Below are 19,404 nucleotides of genomic sequence, written 5' to 3' on the forward strand. Positions count from 1 at the left end.
TTTTATAGATCGGTTCATTGTGGTTCAAACCAACACAGAAAACACGAAAAACGGGCTTGAATCGGGTGAATTAGACCAAGCCCTAAAAACTTAAATAAACTAACTATGAAGAACATGAAGAACATGACATCAAAACACATGGAACTAACTAGAAAGAGGAATGATTCGTACCTGGAATGATGTTGGAATGAAAGAATTTCTTGGGGGAAGCTAGGAGATGCAAGAATCCGTGAGTGCTTGAAGTGGGTTCAATGGAGGAAGGAGATGAAGTTATGAAGAAATGGTGGTGGTTGGGTTTTATTAAAGGGGCTCTAATATTGATCTGCAAAAGTTGTCTGGTGGTGCCAGATTTTGCTGGTAGTGCAGAATTTTCGAAATTAATTAATTAATAATTTTTTTAGGATGTAGAAAATAGAATTATATGTAGACAAACTCCTTGAACCCGGAGCACTCACGAAGCATCTCCTACCAAGAAAAATGAACCAAACTAACATACTTGAGAGCCGGCAACAAGCTCTAACATCCCTCGCGACCAGAACGAACCGCTACCGGAAAAGAAATAGACAACCACACACAAAATATAATAACAAAAATACTAAACACCTAAACATGCTAAGTTTATTGACGAGCCTTCAGCTAGACTCACCACCCCGAATTCATTTGTTCTTGGGTGGAGGGTAACTACCTCCTCACTCGGGTCAACGGGCCCTACAACATACGCCTTTAGCCTATGCACGTTGACTTTAAACAACCTTCCATCCTCATGGCCTATCTCCATAGTCCCGTAAGGAAACACTGATCGTACAGTGTAGGGACCCGACCAACGAGATTTGAGCTTACCAGGAAACAACTTGAGATGTGAGTTGTACAACAACACACGATCGCCCACTCGGAATTCCTTTTTGTCCTTCAAGCGGGCATCATGAAGTGTCTTAGTACGTTCCTTGCACAGCTTGGAGCTTTCATACGCATCATGCCTAAGCTCCTCAATCTCGTGAATCTGCACAAACCTGTTCTCACCGGCAGCAGCCATATGAAGGTTTACTGTTTTCAAAGCCTAGTATGCTTTGTGCTCGAGTTCAACAGGCAAATGACAAGACTTCCCATAGACCAATTTAAATGGTGTGGTGCCTATAAGAGTCTTGTAGATGTCTGAAAAGCCCACAGTGCATCATCCAATTTCTCGGAACAATCCTTACGGCTAGAATTAACCGTTTTCTTCAAAATCCACTTGATACCCCGATTAGTAACCTTGACCTGTCCGCTCGTATGGGGATGATATGGTGTAGAGAATCGGTGTTGCACACCATATCGGGACAATGCTTCTCAAGCTGAGCATTACAGAAATGTGTCCCACCCGGTCGCTAATCAATGCCTTCGGGGCACCAAAGCGAGCAAACAACTTTTTCAAAAACCTCACCACTACCCTAGCATCACTAGTGGGCAAAGCCTGTGCTTCAGCCCACTTTGAAACGTAATCAACAGCGACTAGGATGTAGTGGTTACCAAAAGAGGTCGGAAAGGGGTCCATGAAGTCTAGCCCCCATACGTCAAAAACCTCGCAAACTTGGATACCGTTTTGTGGCATCTCATGGCGTGCAGAAATGTTGCTTGCCCTCTGGCAAGCATCACAGGACCTCACCCACTCATGGGCATCACGGAAAATAGTCGGCCAAAAGAATCCGGCATCACTTTCCTCGCCGTGTTGTTCGCTCCGTGGTGGCCTCCCGTGGGTCCTTCGTGACAGTGGCGTAAAATATCTCTCGCCTCGTCACCATGCACGCATTGCCGGATCATCCGATCCGCTCCTACCCTAAATAAGTAAGGGTCATCCCAGAAGTAATGCTTGACATCCGCAAAGAACTTTGACTTCTGCTGATGGGTCATCCCCTTGATCAGGATGCCACTAGCTAGGTAGTTTGCAAAGTCAGCAAACCATGGGGAATCATCACTAGTCTCAATCCTCATGAGGAACTCGTAGGGGAAATTGTCATTGATGTTAGGCCCACGAGTTTCCTTTTCCTCAGAATGCTCAAGTCGAGACAAATGATCGGCTGCCAAATTTTTCAGCCCCTTTTTTTATCACGGATTTCAATATCAAACTTTTGCAGCAACAAAATCCAACGTATCAATCTCGGTTTAGCATCCTGCTTGCTGAAAAGATACTGAAGGGCTCCATGATCCGTGTACACAATGGTCTTGGAAAGGACAAGATAAGACCGAAACTTATCAAAGGCAAAGACCACAGCTAGGAGCTCTTTCTCTGTCGTGGTATAATGCTCCTGAGCGTCGTTCAAGGTCTTGCTCGCATAGTAAATCGGGTGAAAGTGTTTATCTTTCCTTTGACCCAAGACAGCCCTGACTGCGAAGTCACTCGCATCACACATCAACTCAAATGGCAGCTCCCAGTCGGGAGCAACCATGATCGAGGCATTCACCAACTTCTCCTTCAACAACACAAATGCCCGAAGCCATTCATCAGAGAAAACGAAATGTGCATCCTTCTTGAGGAGCTGAGTCATGGGACGGGCGATTTTGGATAAGTCCTTTATGAATCGTCGGTAAAAACCTGCATAACCTAGAAAACTCCTAATAGATTTCACGGATGTGGGAGGCGGGAGCTTTGAAATAGTCTCGAATTTGGCTCGGTCGACCTCGAGCCCCGCCTGTGAAATCTTGTGCCCAAGCACAATGCCCTCCTTCACCATGAAGTGGCACTTCTCCCAATTCAACACAAGGTTGGCTTCTTCACATCTAGCCAACATCTTTTTCAGAATCCCGAGACACTGATCAAAAGAACTTCCAAACACAGAAAAGTCATCCATGAAAACCTCCATAGAGTCCTCGATCATGTCGTGAAAAATGGCCACCATACACCTCTGAAATGTGGCCGGGGCATTGCACAGTCCAAAGGGCATCCACCGGTAGGCGAATGTGCCATAGGGACATGTGAATGTCGTCTTCTCCTGATCCTTAGGAGAGATGGGAATCTGAAAATATCCTGAAAAACCATCAAGGAAGCAGTAGTACATCCTGCCCGACAACCTCTCCAACATCTGATCAATGAAAGGAAGTGGGAAATGATCCTTCCTGATGGCATCATTGAGTTTGCGGTAGTCAATGCAAACTCTCCATACGGTGACAGTACGACTAGGAATCAACTCGTTTTTCTCATTGGTCAGCACTGTCATGCCTCCTTTCTTCGGGACTACCTGTACAGGGCTAACCCATGGTGAATCAGAGATCGGATATATCAAACCTGCATCAAGTAGTTTGATGACCTCTTTTTTCACAACCTCCTTATGTTGGGGTTCAAACGCCTCTGATGATGTACTACAGGTTTAAAGTCCTTGATGTGTGTAAAATACAACATATAAATTACATCAAATGAGGCATAAAACTAACCCTTTTTAAGTACTAATGTTGGAAAAAGAGTGTTTTTGTCTTCCTTTTGTATTTTCAGGATTAAATGAGCTCAAATTAACAAAAGAAGCAAAAAGACAGCTAAATGTAACATAAATACAAGAAAAGGAACATAAGTCGATTGCCCGACCCCTCGACAGCATCCTCCCAAGCAAAACAGAGAAGGCAGAAGACTGAACACACCCGTGCTCAGCCAACACGGGGCCGTGCCCAAGAAGCAGCAGATAAGACAAACCTATAGAAGCTTCTATTGCCCACCACGGGGCCATGCCCAGTGAACACGGGGGCGTGGCGAAAGTACTGCAGGTGCATTAATTGTAATTGCGAATTACAATTAATGAGGAGAGAGATTGTCAGACGGGCACGAGACCGTGTGCAGCGGACACGGGGCCGTGCCCAGGCTTCTGTTCAGCCTATAAATAGGAGTGCTTGGCTTCATTGCAACTCATCCCTTGGCACACCACCTCTCTCACACTTCATCCACCACCCACCACCACCCACCACCATCACAACACCATCATCCACCACCATCATCCATTGTCCATCATAGAGTGTGTGAGTCGTATCGGGATCCAAGATTGGTCGTAAGAGTTCTTGACAATCAAGGCCATGTTTGCCTAAGTCTCTTACATCACTTGGTGAAGACAAGTGTTTAGTATAATACTTTTTATTTTTAATCTTTTGCACTTTTTATTTGGTTTTGTATTAATGACTTTAATAACTAGTTGCTTATGTTGAAGGTGATTCTTCCTTATCGTTTGTCCGTGGTGTCTTGGCATTATTTTACTGTCAATATAAAATAAAAGATTTTCACCATTCATATCTCCACGGTCTATATGGAGGTATGTTGGCTATCTGGTCAGGGGTTAAGGGAACGGTTTGGTAAGGGTCTTGCCCTTGTTCAGCGTTTAGAGGTCCTGCAAGGGACCTGGGTCAAATTTAGTAGGATCTCCTTCAATACCCATAGGTATTGGATGGCGGGGATCCAAACTCTTTGACCCCCTCATAAGTTAACTACTATTAATACTATAACCCGGCTATTTAGGACTGTATCCCTGCTGACTCAGACTACTTAGTCGAGGGTAACGTCACCTCCAAAAGAGGGGCCTACCATAATTTGCATTAATAACTTAATTCATTATCTTTCTCTAATCCGACCCTTTAGGATTGTATCCTTGCTGACTCAAACTACTGGGTTGAGGGTAACGTCGCCTTCAAAAGAGGGGCCTACTACAATAACTAAGATAATATCTGTTGATGCACTACATCTGCTGATTACGTCTTGTATCGAGTCATTATCTTAGATCCAGGCACGTAATACGAGAAATAGTGAGATTGTATAAGTTTTAGGATTATGGATCGCTCATAGGTACATGTTGATAGTTGGGCCGCTCATTAGTCAAATAGGGTCTGTGGGCCGCTTATGTGATAACAGGTTGGGCCGCTTATATGACAACCTGGATCGCTTATTGGGCATGTCCAATAAGCGATCCCAGTAGCCTATAAATACCATAGGAGCGGATTCATTTGTAACGGTTCCTGATTTTCGTACCGAAGTGCTGCCGGATCGAAAACAGGTTGTATTCATCGTCAAATCAATAGAAAAGGAGTTTAAAGTGATATACAAGCTATTCCTACGTCATTTACTTGTTTTCCGCACCTGTACTTGACGAAAACACCTCTGAACGACTCGTTCGGGTCGCCAAACGATCCTACAAGTGGTATCAGAGCTTCAGGAGGAGGAGTTCTACAGGAAATAGCTGAAAATTGTCGAAAATTCTGTCTTCTACTCATTCTTTTTCAGTTTCAGATATTTTTCACGGTCGAAACTTGCTCAAAATCTCAGGGATTGTGCGCGATGGTATAAAGACAAACCCTTGAAAGTTTGGGGTTGAAATTCAAAGAAATAGTGGGTCAAATTGTTGTCCGAATTTGGATCGTCTTTCTGAACATTCATGGATCGCTTATTGGACCTAGCTTGAACCGCTCGTAATTAGTGTTTTGAACCGCTTATTTGAACATATCTTGGACCGCGTATTCGGTCGAGTGACTTGGACCGCCCCAAAATCAATTGTGAACCGCTTATTCGTACATTTCCTGAACCGCTCGTACGAACAATTACCTGGATCGCCTATTTGGACCATCTGGATTCGCTCGAACAACATATCTTGAACCGCTCGAACAACATATCTTGAACCGCTCGAACAACATATCTTGAACCGCTCGAACAACATATCTTGAACCGCTCGAACAACACACCTTGAACCGCTCGAACATCATTCTTGGACCGCTCCAAAGAATTATTTTTGGATCGCTTTTCTATCAGCTGCATTGAATATTGTGCTAAATCATCATGAATTCTGAGTTTTACAACGCCTTTGCTACACCAAGTACTCCAGCCGCGATTGCTCAAGCCATGAATCTTGAAAATGAGACGGGAACCACCCAGAAACCCCCGAAACTGATGAGTATTGAAGAATACTACGGGTGGAAGGATAGATTTGAAAATTGGGTTCAAGCAAATCATCTTAGATCATGGGAATGTATCTTGAAGAAGTATGTGTTACCAAGAACAGAGGTGAATGTTATCAAACAGATATCTGAATTCACAGATCAAGAACGTGCAATGTATAGAGCAGAAAAAATGATGATCAGTTTATTACAACAAGCGATTAAAGAAGATATATTCATTCTGTTAGAACACGACAAAACTGCTAAGTCAATATGGGAAGCTCTTAAAATCAAATTCGAGGGAAGTATGAGTATGGTTAAAAGCAAAAAAAAGCATTGCTTAAGAAAGAGTTTGATCTTTTTAGCAGTTTACCAGGAGAGGATACTAAGACGCTGATTGAAAGATACTGTCACTTAGTGAGATCATTAACAATGATTGGTGTTGATAAAAATCGTGAAGAGTATGTGGATAAATTGGCTGACGCGTTACCTCAGAAAGAGTGGGGAACGTATTTGATGATACTGAAAAACACAGGTGTTTATGACGGACTGACAATTGGGCAATTTATTGAAAAATTAGAGGCTCAGAATCTTGAACAGCAAAAGATCGCTAGAATGAACAGTCCTAGTGGTCAACAGGATGTTAAAATGTACTATAAAGGTAGTGTTCCAGTTTCTGAAGCTGAAAGAAGTCCAAAGATTCAAACCGCCTTCAGTGCTGGAGATTCATCAGAAAAAGCTGATCAGAGTTCAAACAAGATTAGCAGCGGGTTTTCATCATTTCCGAGTGTGAATCCAAAAGAGACTAACACAAGCTTTCAGTCTCAGAGTACGAAAACCGGAAATGGATACATAATTCAGTGCAACATAGCTCTCAACCTTCCAGAAGGTCAAAGCTTCTCTGAAGACACTGCGAAAGACCACATGGCACTTCTGGGTTCAGTTCTGTTATCCTATGAAGGTCTAGTCGCTGGTCGGATCGGAAATCCTATGCTTACCAAAGAGGATTACGATCAAATAGACGCTGAGGAAATGGAACTCATGGATATCAAATGGTGTCTTGCAAGCGTTCTTCGTCGGGCTGAGAAATTCAAAACTATAACCGGGAGAAATGACTTTCTTGATGCTCATGTTTCAACTTTAGGTTTTGATAAATCTAAAGTTACTTGTTTTCGTTGCAGGGAGAAAGGCCATTTCAAGCGGGAGTGCAAAGGAAGAGAAGCTAGCGGAGCACAGAATCCATTCGGGAAAGATGACTACTACCGCAAAGCTATATATCAGCAAGTCGGGCAATCCCAGGAACCTCAGACAGCTCATGGAAGAAAGATTGAAGATCCCAAAAGAGCTTGTTTGGTAGATTTTAGCTGGAATGACTATATATCATCTGAAGCCACAGCTGCACGCATTATCGATCAAGATGATGAGAGACTACCAGAGGGTTTCAGTTGGGATATGTTTGTGGATGAGAAGGGAGAATACAAAGCTTTCATTGCCAAGATTGTCCGAGAGCCAGATTTGTTTGCTACTTGGATGAAATCGATTGGTGTGAAGGTGCCAAGTGAGAATGAAAAGTCTGTATCATCTGCTGAAAATTCAGAAAGTACTGATGAACTTTCAGAAAGATCTGGAGAAATTTCAGACAGTTCAGATGAGAGTTTATCGAGTTCTGATGAGAGTGTACAGAATGAAAATGTTTCAAAAAAACCAGTTGTATTTGATAAAACACCGTCTGATTCTGGTGTTTCTGATGGTGATTCTGAAAAATCTGTTCAGTTTGATTAGTCACCTAATCACAGCAGCAGTGATGATGAGGAAAAACATATAAATGTTGCTAAGTCTCATCTTTCTCCTGATAGTTTTCATTTATATTTTGCAGAACGGATGGAGAAACTGAAGGAAAAACGAGCTGCTCAAGAACAACAAACTGAATCTGAAGGTGATTTTCAAATTACTGAGAATGTTGTTGAGAAGATTACTGAGGTTGTAAAAGAAGAAGAAAAGGTGATTGAAGTAGAAAAGGTGGTTGAAGTTATTAAAACAATCGAAGTTGAGAAGATTGTTGAAGTTGTCAAGCCGTGCGAGAAGTGCTTGGAAGCTTGCAAGGATTGTGAAGTCAAAAACGACATCATAGCTGAGTACGAGAAGAAAAAGGAGCAGTTATTGTTCAACCTTAATTATGTGAAAGAATCGTACGATATATTGAACAAAACAGTAACTGGTCTCCAAACAACAAATTCAGAAAGAGAACAGGCACTGACAATAATGAATGCAACTTTGATGTCAAAACAAAAAGCGATCAATTTCTACATTGAAGAGAGTGCCAAATGGAAGCAAGAGTTGGAAACGGAAAAGATAGAGAATGAGAGAATTAGGAGGTTATTGTTAAGCTACACTACTTCTGATTATCTCATTGATCGTGTTTATCCAACTGTTGCAGGTTTGGAAGCTTTTCAAGACGAGAAGCTAAAGAAGAAGAAAGACTGTGGTAAGAAACCGACTGTTAGCTATAACAAGTGTCCACCTCCAATTTGGGATGGGTATTCTCCTAGGAAACCAAATGAGGAGCAACTTGAGAAAGCAGTCAATATAAAGTTAAAAACCGACACAAATAACGTTTTACCAGACAACATCGATGTCACGTTTACCTCGTCCGATACTGATCATGAGTCTGAATTAATCAAAAAGGTGGTCGATCAAGTGTTGGATACTGATGAGGAGTCCGAGTCGAAATCTAAGTCTGGAGGGTCAAAGTCGTCAGTTAACAGTCAAAATTCGTCGGTCAAACGGTCTTATAGTAAAGAATTTTTGTTATCAAAGGCAGATTTGGATGATGAAACATTCGAAGTTGTTTATACTTTGAATGGTTCTGACAAAGTATATTACAACAAAGAGTTTCCGATAATGAGTATCAAAACAGAATTAATCAACAAAACTTTTAAACTAATAGAGGTTAATATTCCTGAATTAAAAGTTTTGAAAAATTTTGATAAACCTAAAAAATATACTTCCAGAGTTCAACAACGTCTAAACAAGAAAAAAGGTTACAATTCTGGTTTTGGTTTTCAAAAGAAACCTAACCAAAATCGTAGCTACAAAAAGAAAGGTTTAGGTTTTATTCCACCAGAAAATGATAAAAATATGAAAAATTCTAAAACGAAATCTGAATTTGTGTCAGGTGGAAGCTCAGACGAGGAACAGCAGAAACCATTCTGGAGACAGTCCAACAAAGAGTTTCTTGCTGAGAAAAAGAAAAATGGAGATGAGATTTGTTATCAAAGAGAGACTCGAACCTGTTACAGATGCAATGAAGTCGGTCACATTGCATGGAACTGTACACGGAATGCCAAAGCAAAACAGGGAGTTTCTCAGAAATTGAAAGAGAAAGTTGTTGAGGTTGAATCACCGACTGAAAAATTTAGAATTTTTGAGAATTCAAAATTCGAGGTTGGTGAATGTTCACAAAAGAATAAGTATGAGAAGAAAGGAAAAGACAACCAGGTGTGGGTTGCGAAGAAAGATGAAGTGAATGTTGGCGATGAATCTGGTTCCACAAAGCCAGAAGAGCCACATGTTGAGAAGAAAACTTTACTAAATGATGCGGAATTTCCATCATTGAAGTTTGACGAAGTAAAGAAGAAAGTGGGAAAAACTGAGATTTCAAATCAGTTCTACAAAGAAAAGAATGATTTTGATGTCGAGAAAACATTCAATGGGAATGTTAAGAAGATATTTGGGAAAATGTTGAGTGGGAGAGCAAAGGGGGTCAAAGATTTTTACGCCACGAAAAAGGCTACATACAACCCAACTGCTCAGGAGTTGAAATCCATCAAGTCTGAGAAGACTTGGATGGATGTTTGTTTTCCATGATAGTCTAAAGACTACGCCGGAGATCCCAAGTTTATATCGTGGATCATGAATCGGCATCTTTCTAATATTTGATAAGTGTATTTGAAAATTTTGAATAGTGTTTTGGATTTTGCAGGTGAAAGGACTATGCCGGAGCTTCCAGGTTGGTAATTGCGAAGAAGGAATCGGCATTTTGATTGATATAATGGTGATGTAGACGTAATATTCCAACACGTGGTAGTTTTTGGGTATCTACAAGTGGTAATCTTGATCCCACAAGTGGTAATTGTGGTTAAATTTTTGAGATACTTGGATACGTTGAGTTAATTACATTTACAAGTGATACAGAAGGTTCTTAGATGCAAATGGTAAACCAGGGACATTAATTTGTACTTGATTTACTATTCATGACAAAAGATAGACAAGATGATGAACCACATCCCCGTACTTAAAAATGATAAACCTACAAGTGGTTGTTATCAACACAAATTCATTTTCCGGAAAAATCATTTTGATTAAAACAAACTTAAATGTTTTGAAATCTAAATGAGAAAATGATTTGTGATAGGGGGAGTTCAGATTGTTTATGCCTAGTGAATGGCGATTTGATGTGATTCAGTGTCAGTTGTCAAGTTTCTGTACAGTTTGTTGTTGCTTTTTATATTTCTAGGAGGTCAAATATCTAGAAGTTTTCAAATTTTCTTTAAAATGTGTTTGCATTTTAGGGGGAGTAGGGAAATTTCAGAAAATCCAAAAACATTTGAAAATTTGAAAAAACCAAAAACATGATAAAATTCAAAAATGAGTTTTGTTGCGAATAAGAGGAAATGATAGTACATCAGTGGACTATCACAACACGCTAAAGAATTGGAAAGTCAAAATGTGATAAACGATCTTACTGCGGATGTGTCAGTAGATTTTCGCACATTTAGTAGATTGAAAGGAGATATAAACCTAAATCAAACTTGCTTGATTCGTGGGTAACTATTCTTGGATATATGGGTAACCCCCGAAATCTTGTTTGAAAGGTCCCATATTCTGAGATACTAGGTCTTTATACTCAGTGATATCTGGGGTATTATCCCGGGACTTCTGCTGAATGGAAGTTCTGACCTAGTCCCCGGATAATACTTTCTGTAAATGCTTGAAAAAGCGCCGCCCTCAGCATGCTGATGAAACAATAAAATTGATAGTCGCTGCTGTTGAAATGCAAAAAGATCCTCTAAAGGGGACCCACCAAAAGTCGAGCCGTCATCTCTCTGCTGAACGGAAGTTCTGAATTGAGCTCTCACGGTTTCGCAACTAACCCCTTTACAGATATCAGTTGTGGTATACTCACCTGTAAGACTGAATATTTGGGATCTGGATACAGGAGTATATTCAAGTGGAGTGATACACAATTAAGTTTAAGTCTCTAAAACATTAATATCGTATCTCGTATCGATTGAAAATTGTGTTGAAAATTTAAGAGGACAAACATACTGACAATCTAGGTAAATTGTTTAAAACTTAAAAATGAAATCAAGCTTAACGGTGTTCGTGATTTGTCTTAAAACTAATATGATCCTCTTGCACGAGCTCACAAAAAATTATTGTTTGTAAATATTTCATTGTGTGCATTTCATTTCTTTACATTGAAAAATCCAAAAAGATTTTATGTGTGTTTTAGCATAATTTTTTGAAAAAGTCAAAAAGATTTTCGACAACTGATATTGGAAAACGGATTTTCAAAATTCCGAGTGCTAAACATGATGAGCAGAATATGAGGGGGAGTGTTTGTGTAAATCTAACTGTTTTCGTTAAATCTAGCCTTCTTCAAGTGGTTCATCATAGATTGTCCTTGAGGGGAGTAAAATTGTTGGTGCATAGTTGTTGAAATCAATTTGTAAAAGAAATTTACTTTGAGGTAGAGTCTATGCAGGAAAGCCAGGCGTTGATCCTGAAGATGTTACTGAAGATGTGAATACCAGTAAATCGAGAGGGGGAGTCTGTAGATAGCGAAAGAAAAGCTCGAAGACTGATCAAGACTGAAGATGTGAAGATACAGCATGGTGTGACTCGATAGTCGACTCCATCAACATCTGAGGGGGAGTCTGTTGATGCACTACATCTGCTGATTACGTCTTGTATCGAGTCATTATCTTAGATCCAGGCACGTAATACGAGAAATAGTGAGATTGTATAAGTTTTAGGATTATGGATCACTCATAGGTACATGTTGATAGTTGGGCCGCTCATTAGTCAAATAGGGTCTGTGGGCCGCTTATGTGATAACAGGTTGGGCCGCTTATATGACAACCTGGATCGCTTATTGGGCATGTCCAATAAGCGATCCCAGTAGCCTATAAATACCATAGGAGCGAATTCATTTGTAACGGTTCCTGATTTTCGTACCGAAGTGCTGCCGGATCGAAAACAGGTTGTATTCATCGTCAAATCAATAGAAAAGGAGTTTAAAGTGATATACAAGCTATTCCTACGTCATTTACTTGTTTTCCGCACCTGTACTTGACGAAAACACCTCTGAACGACTCGTTCGGGTCGCCAAACGATCCTACAATATCTTAAACAATATCAAAGGCAAAGACCACAGCTAGGAGCTTTTTCTCTGTCGTGGTATAATGCTCCTGAGCGTCGTTCAAGGTCTTGCTCGCATAGTAAATCGGGTGAAAGTGTTTATCTTTCCTTTGACCCAAGACAGCCCTGACTGCGAAGTCACTCGCATCACACATCAACTCAAATGGCAGCTCCCAGTCGGGAGCAACCATGATCGAGGCATTCACCAACTTCTCCTTCAACAACACAAATGCCCGAAGCCATTCATCAGAGAAAACGAAATGTGCATCCTTCTTGAGGAGCTGAGTCATGGGACGGGCGATTTTGGATAAGTCCTTTATGAATCGTCGGTAAAAACCTGCATAACCTAGAAAACTCCTAATAGATTTCACGGATGTGGGAGGCGGGAGCTTTGAAATAGTCTCGACTTTGGCTCGGTCGACCTCGAGCCCCGCCTGTGAAATCTTGTGCCCAAGCACAATGCCCTCCTTCACCATGAAGTGGCACTTCTCCCAATTCAACACAAGGTTGGCTTCTTCACATCTAGCCAACATCTTTTTCAGAATCCCGAGACACTGATCAAAAGAACTTCCAAACACAGAAAAGTCATCCATGAAAACCTCCATAGAGTCCTCGATCATGTCGTGAAAAATGGCCACCATACACCTCTGAAATGTGGCCGGGGCATTGCACAGTCCAAAGGGCATCCACCGATAGGCGAATGTGCCATAGGGACATGTGAATGTCGTCTTCTCCTGATCCTTAGGAAAGATGGGAATCTGAAAATATCCTGAAAAACCATCAAGGAAGCAGTAGTACATCCTGCCCGACAACCTCTCCAACATCTGATCAATGAAAGGAAGTGGGAAATGATCCTTCCTGATGGCATCATTGAGTTTGCGGTAGTCAATGCAAACTCTCCATACGGTGACAGTACGACTAGGAATCAACTCGTTTTTCTCATTGGTCACCACTGTCATGCCTCCTTTCTTCGGGACTACCTGTACAGGGCTAACCCATGGTGAATCAGAGATCGGATATATCAAACCTGCATCAAGTAGTTTGATGACCTCTTTTTTCACAACCTCCTTATGTTGGGGTTCAAACGCCTCTGATGATGTACTACAGGTTTAAAGTCCTTGATGTGTGTAAAATACAACATATAAATTACATCAAATGAGGCATAAAACTAACCCTTTTTAAGTACTAATGTTGGAAAAAGAGTGTTTTTGTCTTCCTTTTGTATTTTCAGGATTAAATGAGCTCAAATTAACAAAAGAAGCAAAAAGACAGCTAAATGTAACATAAATACAAGAAAAGGAACATAAGTCGATTGCCCGACCCCTCGACAGCATCCTCCCAAGCAAAACAGAGAAGGCAGAAGACTGAACACACCCGTGCTCAGCCAACACGGGGCCGTGCCCAAGAAGCAGCAGATAAGACAAACCTATAGAAGCTTCTATTGCCCACCACGGGGCCATGCCCAGTGAACACGGGGGCGTGGCGAAAGTACTGCAGGTGCATTAATTGTAATTGCGAATTACAATTAATGAGGAGAGAGATTGTCAGACGGGCACGAGACCGTGTGCAGCGGACACGGGGCCGTGCCCAGGCTTCTGTTCAGCCTATAAATAGGAGTGCTTGGCTTCATTGCAACTCATCCCTTGGCACACCACCTCTCTCACACTTCATCCACCACCCACCACCATCACAACACCATCATCCACCACCATCATCCATTGTCCATCATAGAGTGTGTGAGTCGTATCGGGATCCAAGATTGGTCGTAAGAGTTCTTGACAATCAAGGCCATGTTTGCCTAAGTCTCTTACATCACTTGGTGAAGACAAGTGTTTAGTATAATACTTTTTATTTTTAATCTTTTGCACTTTTTATTTGGTTTTGTATTAATGACTTTAATAACTAGTTGCTTATGTTGAAGGTGATTCTTCCTTATCGTTTGTCCGTGGTGTCTTGGCATTATTTTACTGTCAATATAAAATAAAAGATTTTCACCATTCATATCTCCACGGTCTATATGGAGGTATGTTGGCTATCTGGTCAGGGGTTAAGGGAACGGTTTGGTAAGGGTCTTGCCCTTGTTCAGCGTTTAGAGGTCCTGCAAGGGACCTGGGTCAAATTTAGTAGGATCTCCTTCAATACCCATAGGTATTGGATGGCGGGGATCCAAACTCTTTGACCCCCTCATAAGTTAACTACTATTAATACTATAACCCGGCTATTTAGGACTGTATCCCTGCTGACTCAGACTACTTAGTCGAGGGTAACGTCACCTCCAAAAGAGGGGCCTACCATAATTTGCATTAATAACTTAATTCATTATCTTTCTCTAATCCGACCCTTTAGGATTGTATCCTTGCTGACTCAAACTACTGGGTTGAGGGTAACGTCGCCTTCAAAAGAGGGGCCTACTACAATAACTAAGATAATATCTGTTGATGCACTACATCTGCTGATTACGTCTTGTATCGAGTCATTATCTTAGATCCAGGCACGTAATACGAGAAATAGTGAGATTGTATAAGTTTTAGGATTATGGATCGCTCATAGGTACATGTTGATAGTTGGGCCGCTCATTAGTCAAATAGGGTCTGTGGGCCGCTTATGTGATAACAGGTTGGGCCGCTTATATGACAACCTGGATCGCTTATTGGGCATGTCCAATAAGCGATCCCAGTAGCCTATAAATACCATAGGAGCGGATTCATTTGTAACGGTTCCTGATTTTCGTACCGAAGTGCTGCCGGATCGAAAACAGGTTGTATTCATCGTCAAATCAATAGAAAAGGAGTTTAAAGTGATATACAAGCTATTCCTACGTCATTTACTTGTTTTCCGCACCTGTACTTGACGAAAACACCTCTGAACGACTCGTTCGGGTCGCCAAACGATCCTACAATATCTTAAACAAGTGTAAAAGTGCGAAAATAATCAAAGTTTATACTAATACACGAGTCGGATCCAAGTGATTCATCTTGTCTATCTGTTTTTATTTTTATTTTTATTTTTCAGCATTTAGTTAGTTTTATTTTCTTAGTTTAAAAATCTTTTCTAACATTTTGATTTGGTTAGACGTTGAGGATAAATCGGTACTAAAAGCTCTTGTGTCCTTGGACGACCTCGGTATCTTACCAACACTATACTACGTCCACGATGGGTGCACTTGCCCATATGTGTGTTTAGTGTTAGTAAATATCGCGTTTTATAAATTTAAAACTTGGCTAAAAGTGTAAAAAGGGCTTAAAATATACATCTAAAATATAACACACTTCACGCACATCAAGTTTTTGGCGCCGTTGCCGGGGACACAAGGATTTTAAGAAAGTTAGGAATCAACGGCCTAATCATATTTTTATTTTTCTTTTTAATTTTTTAGGATTTTCTTAGTTTTTCAGCTTCTGCAGAGCTCAGCACGGGCCGTGCCTGCTGAACACGCCCCCGTGCCCAATCATTGGAACTGGCAATCTTGTTTTAAGTCAGACAGTAAGCTGAGCACGGGGCCGTGCTCACTCAACACGCCCCCGTGCCCAAGATTCACTTACTGAAAACAGAACCGTTAGATCCCGGCGGTTGGTAATTTCTGACACAAACATGAGTGATGGTAATTCTTTTTACTTTCGGCACTCTTATGGTACGTGGTGTCAATTATGTGGAGGTGAACATAAAGAATTAGAATGTTACTTTCTAAATTATAAGCACCACTACATAGACCCATCAACTCCCTATAACTTTAAGAGGGGCGAAAGTAAAAATAATCACTATCTCTCTCTCGAATGCGCCCAGCCAGATATTCTAGGAGAAATGCTCCTAGACGAGTTATTTCAACTAGAAGATCTAATTCTAAATTGGTCAAAAGAGCTTAGGAAGGATTTCCTTGATTCACCCCAAGACGAAGACCATGAAGAAATGTTGGGATCGCATTCCAACAACCTCGTTGCTTCCAAAAATACCTTCATACCTAGCGAAGACTTGGACGATAGTCGTCCCTGTGCCGATTGTGCCGTGAAGTACTCTCCATCGAATTCGTTCGGTGCATACATAGACCTGAGCGATTCGGCATATACCTTCTTTAACGAGAGCCCGGGAAAGGGTTGGACTTGTCCACCTAGAATAAAAATAGGAATTACCCTCACCGACAACCTCTTGCGTTCTTGCCTTAGTCTAGGACAATTAAGGTATCTTAGGCACTTTGGGGTTGTTCCAACCAGTCAGGAACCACCCGATACGATTAAGTTCCTTAAAAACTAGACAAACTTCATAACCAGCCTCTCGACACGGGGCCGTGTCCAGCCAACACGCCCCCGTGTTCACCAAAAGATTCGCTTCTGACCCTTACGTCAGAATACGGACAAATTGTGTCAGAATTTTATCTGTACACGGGGCCGTGCCCACTGAGCACGGGGCCGTGTCCAGGATGCTGTCGTTTTCTATAAATGCAGCCAAGAATTCTACACATTTGGACCAACTTGGGACAGAGATTTGAAGGAATATTCTCTCAACTATCCTAGGTATGTTCTAAAAGAAGGTTCCAACAACCCATCTTGTCCTTTCCTCTTTTAACCATTTCCTTCTTCTTCATCTTTCTCCAAGAACCTCCATTAAAGTTTGAATTTTCAAGCTTTGTGGTAGGGATTGTTGAGTTTTGTTCAAGGAATCTTAGCAAAAATATGTTGTATAACATTGTTTTAAGTTACTAATGTTTATAAAACCCCACAAGTACAGAAAATAACTTAAAACTTCAAGTTTCCTTGCTCCAAAACTCTGCAGAAAGATGAACACGGGGCCGTGCTCAATGAGCACGGGGCCGTGTCCGGTCTACTGTTTCAGCAAATAAACTATTTTTAGTTTATTTTTCGTAGAATGTTGAATGAAAACAGCGAAACATCTTCCGTGCATTCATCAAACAGCCGAAGAGGAAGGAGGCCCTCCATTGAAGCCACGCTTGTGCACTATGCCGTAGCATTAAGGGAGGCTCTCGTCGAAAAGACGTCAGTAGAGGAGGTCCTAATCGACCGTATTAACGATCTTACGGTGGGACTTGAGAGTAGCTTCCAAGAGATTAACCTCTTGCACCAGAGGCTAAATATTCTTGTAACACCCCCAATGGAACCGGTCCTTCCTCAACAGGATTGGAACCTGGCGCTCGAAGTTAACAACCCTACCGGGTGGGACGACATTCCGGCGGAACCTCCCATGGAGTACCAACAAGAGATCCTGGTGGAAATCGCAACTCCTCAAACTAACGCTAATGAGCCCTCTTTTCTCCTTCCAAGGGAGGTGGAGGAGTGGCTCGCCGACATATGAGGAAAGCCACACCCGGAAGAAGGAGTTCTATAAGACCATTTCTAACCAAGACTACTAGCTTCTTGGAAATTTTGCTAATTAAAATAAAGTATAGGCTAGAACTCCATGGTCTAATGCTTCTTGTGTTTTCTTATCTATGCTTAATATAAATTTAGGACTATGTAAGATCTCTCTATGGTTTTAATGGAATGATGGTTTTAAGGTTTGAATGGTTCATAACGAATAAAACACACTCATGGTGGTAAAGGATGATAAGGGAAATGAGAAACAAGGCCCCATGCACAAGAACAAGGCCATCCGACATCAATTTCTCCATTACAGAAGGTTCAGCACGGGCCATGCCCAGCCCACACGGCCCCGTGCTGAACACCCTGCAGGAAAATGCCCAGTTCAGGTAACTGGACACGGGCCGTGTTCACCAGACACGCCCCCGTGTCCAGGCTTCTGTTTCTTTTCTTTAATTATCGTTACTGGCACCTGAACACGGGGCCGTGCCCGGTCCCCACGGGGCCGTGTCTAGACTGCCAGTAACATAAATTTTTGCTTTTAACACCATGTTACAGATTCAATCAACCTAAAAATTTATTTTTGGGACACATTGAGGACAATGTGTAATTTAAGTGTGGGGGGGGGATGCTAAAACCTTGAATTTTGCAAGTTCTAATAACAAGCCTTACACAAAACTCTATTGGAACCGCTAATCACCCCAATTTTTTTTTAAAAAATTTCATTTTTTTACTTGTCTAAAGTTTAAGTTGGGAATTCTAAGACCAACAAGGTTATATTTTTACAAATTTACAACCGATAGCGTCATGATAAAAAGAACCAACATAAGAAAATTATGAAACGGCATGACAAGCTTAGTTAAAATTCGATTATATATACTTGATCACATAGAAAAACCCATTCCCACAAAAGTGAGTTTTGAGCCTTTATTGAGCATACAAATATACATCTTTACGCTAAACGCTCATTTTTCGTTTCTTGTGTGAATAGCCGCTTGGTTCTTACGACTCTAGAACTTGCCACGACAATTCATTCCCGGTCCTTACCAACTTAAACCCAAGTAAGTAAATGATGGAGGCATTAGGACTAACCCTTTTTCTTTCAAAACCATTATTTTTATTTTTCTTTTCACCTACCCAAAAACTCCCCCTAGTTAACCCCTTTGAGCCTAAACCTTTTCATTTCTTAACCCAAAACCTTTTTCACCCACCAAAAACCCTTTTTATTTTTTACCCTTTATTTTAGTAACAAGCTTGGTTTTCGTGTGACTGAAAAAAAAAAGAAGAGAATTTTACAATGAAGTTAGAAATAAACAAACAAAGCTCCTAAAAAGCTTGTTTGAAGAAATACTTCATTAAGAATAAAAAGTCACTAAAACAAAATGTTTTACGAAAACCGACGCTTTTTACACTTTTCGCCCTTTACTAACCACTAACCCAACTACCCACCTTTAGCCCAAGCCTTTACCCAAAAAGTCCTCTTGATATTTACAAAGGTAAAAAGTTAAAAAGGAGGAGGATTGATTGCTTGGCAAGCCTATGGTAGGGATAAGTTCCATGCCGCTCTCGAGTGATTCACTAAAAAAGACACCTTCGGGCGAGTGTGAGTGATTTCTCCCGTGAGGTATGTGAACTTGTATATAAATGGAAATTTAAAAAGGCATGTTATGCCCAAATAAGTAATTTCTCTTATGAAACGTTCTAAATAAATCATAACGAATAGGATTGTAAATAGATAAAAAAATAAAACCCAATAAGGATCTTGGATTCCCGACACTCTATGACAAGCCAAAACCTT

At 41.0% G+C, this 19,404-nt stretch overlaps 1 pseudogene; it reads right to left on the bottom strand.

Moving 5' to 3' along the window:
- Positions 1–2,066: 2,066 nt before the first annotated feature.
- LOC110901428 overlaps positions 2,067–19,404 on the bottom strand; it is a 75,880-nt pseudogene continuing 58,542 nt past the window's right edge.

This window comes from Helianthus annuus, chromosome 13 (genome assembly GCF_002127325.2).
Source record: "Helianthus annuus cultivar XRQ/B chromosome 13, HanXRQr2.0-SUNRISE, whole genome shotgun sequence".
Lineage (NCBI taxonomy): Eukaryota > Viridiplantae > Streptophyta > Magnoliopsida > Asterales > Asteraceae > Helianthus > Helianthus annuus.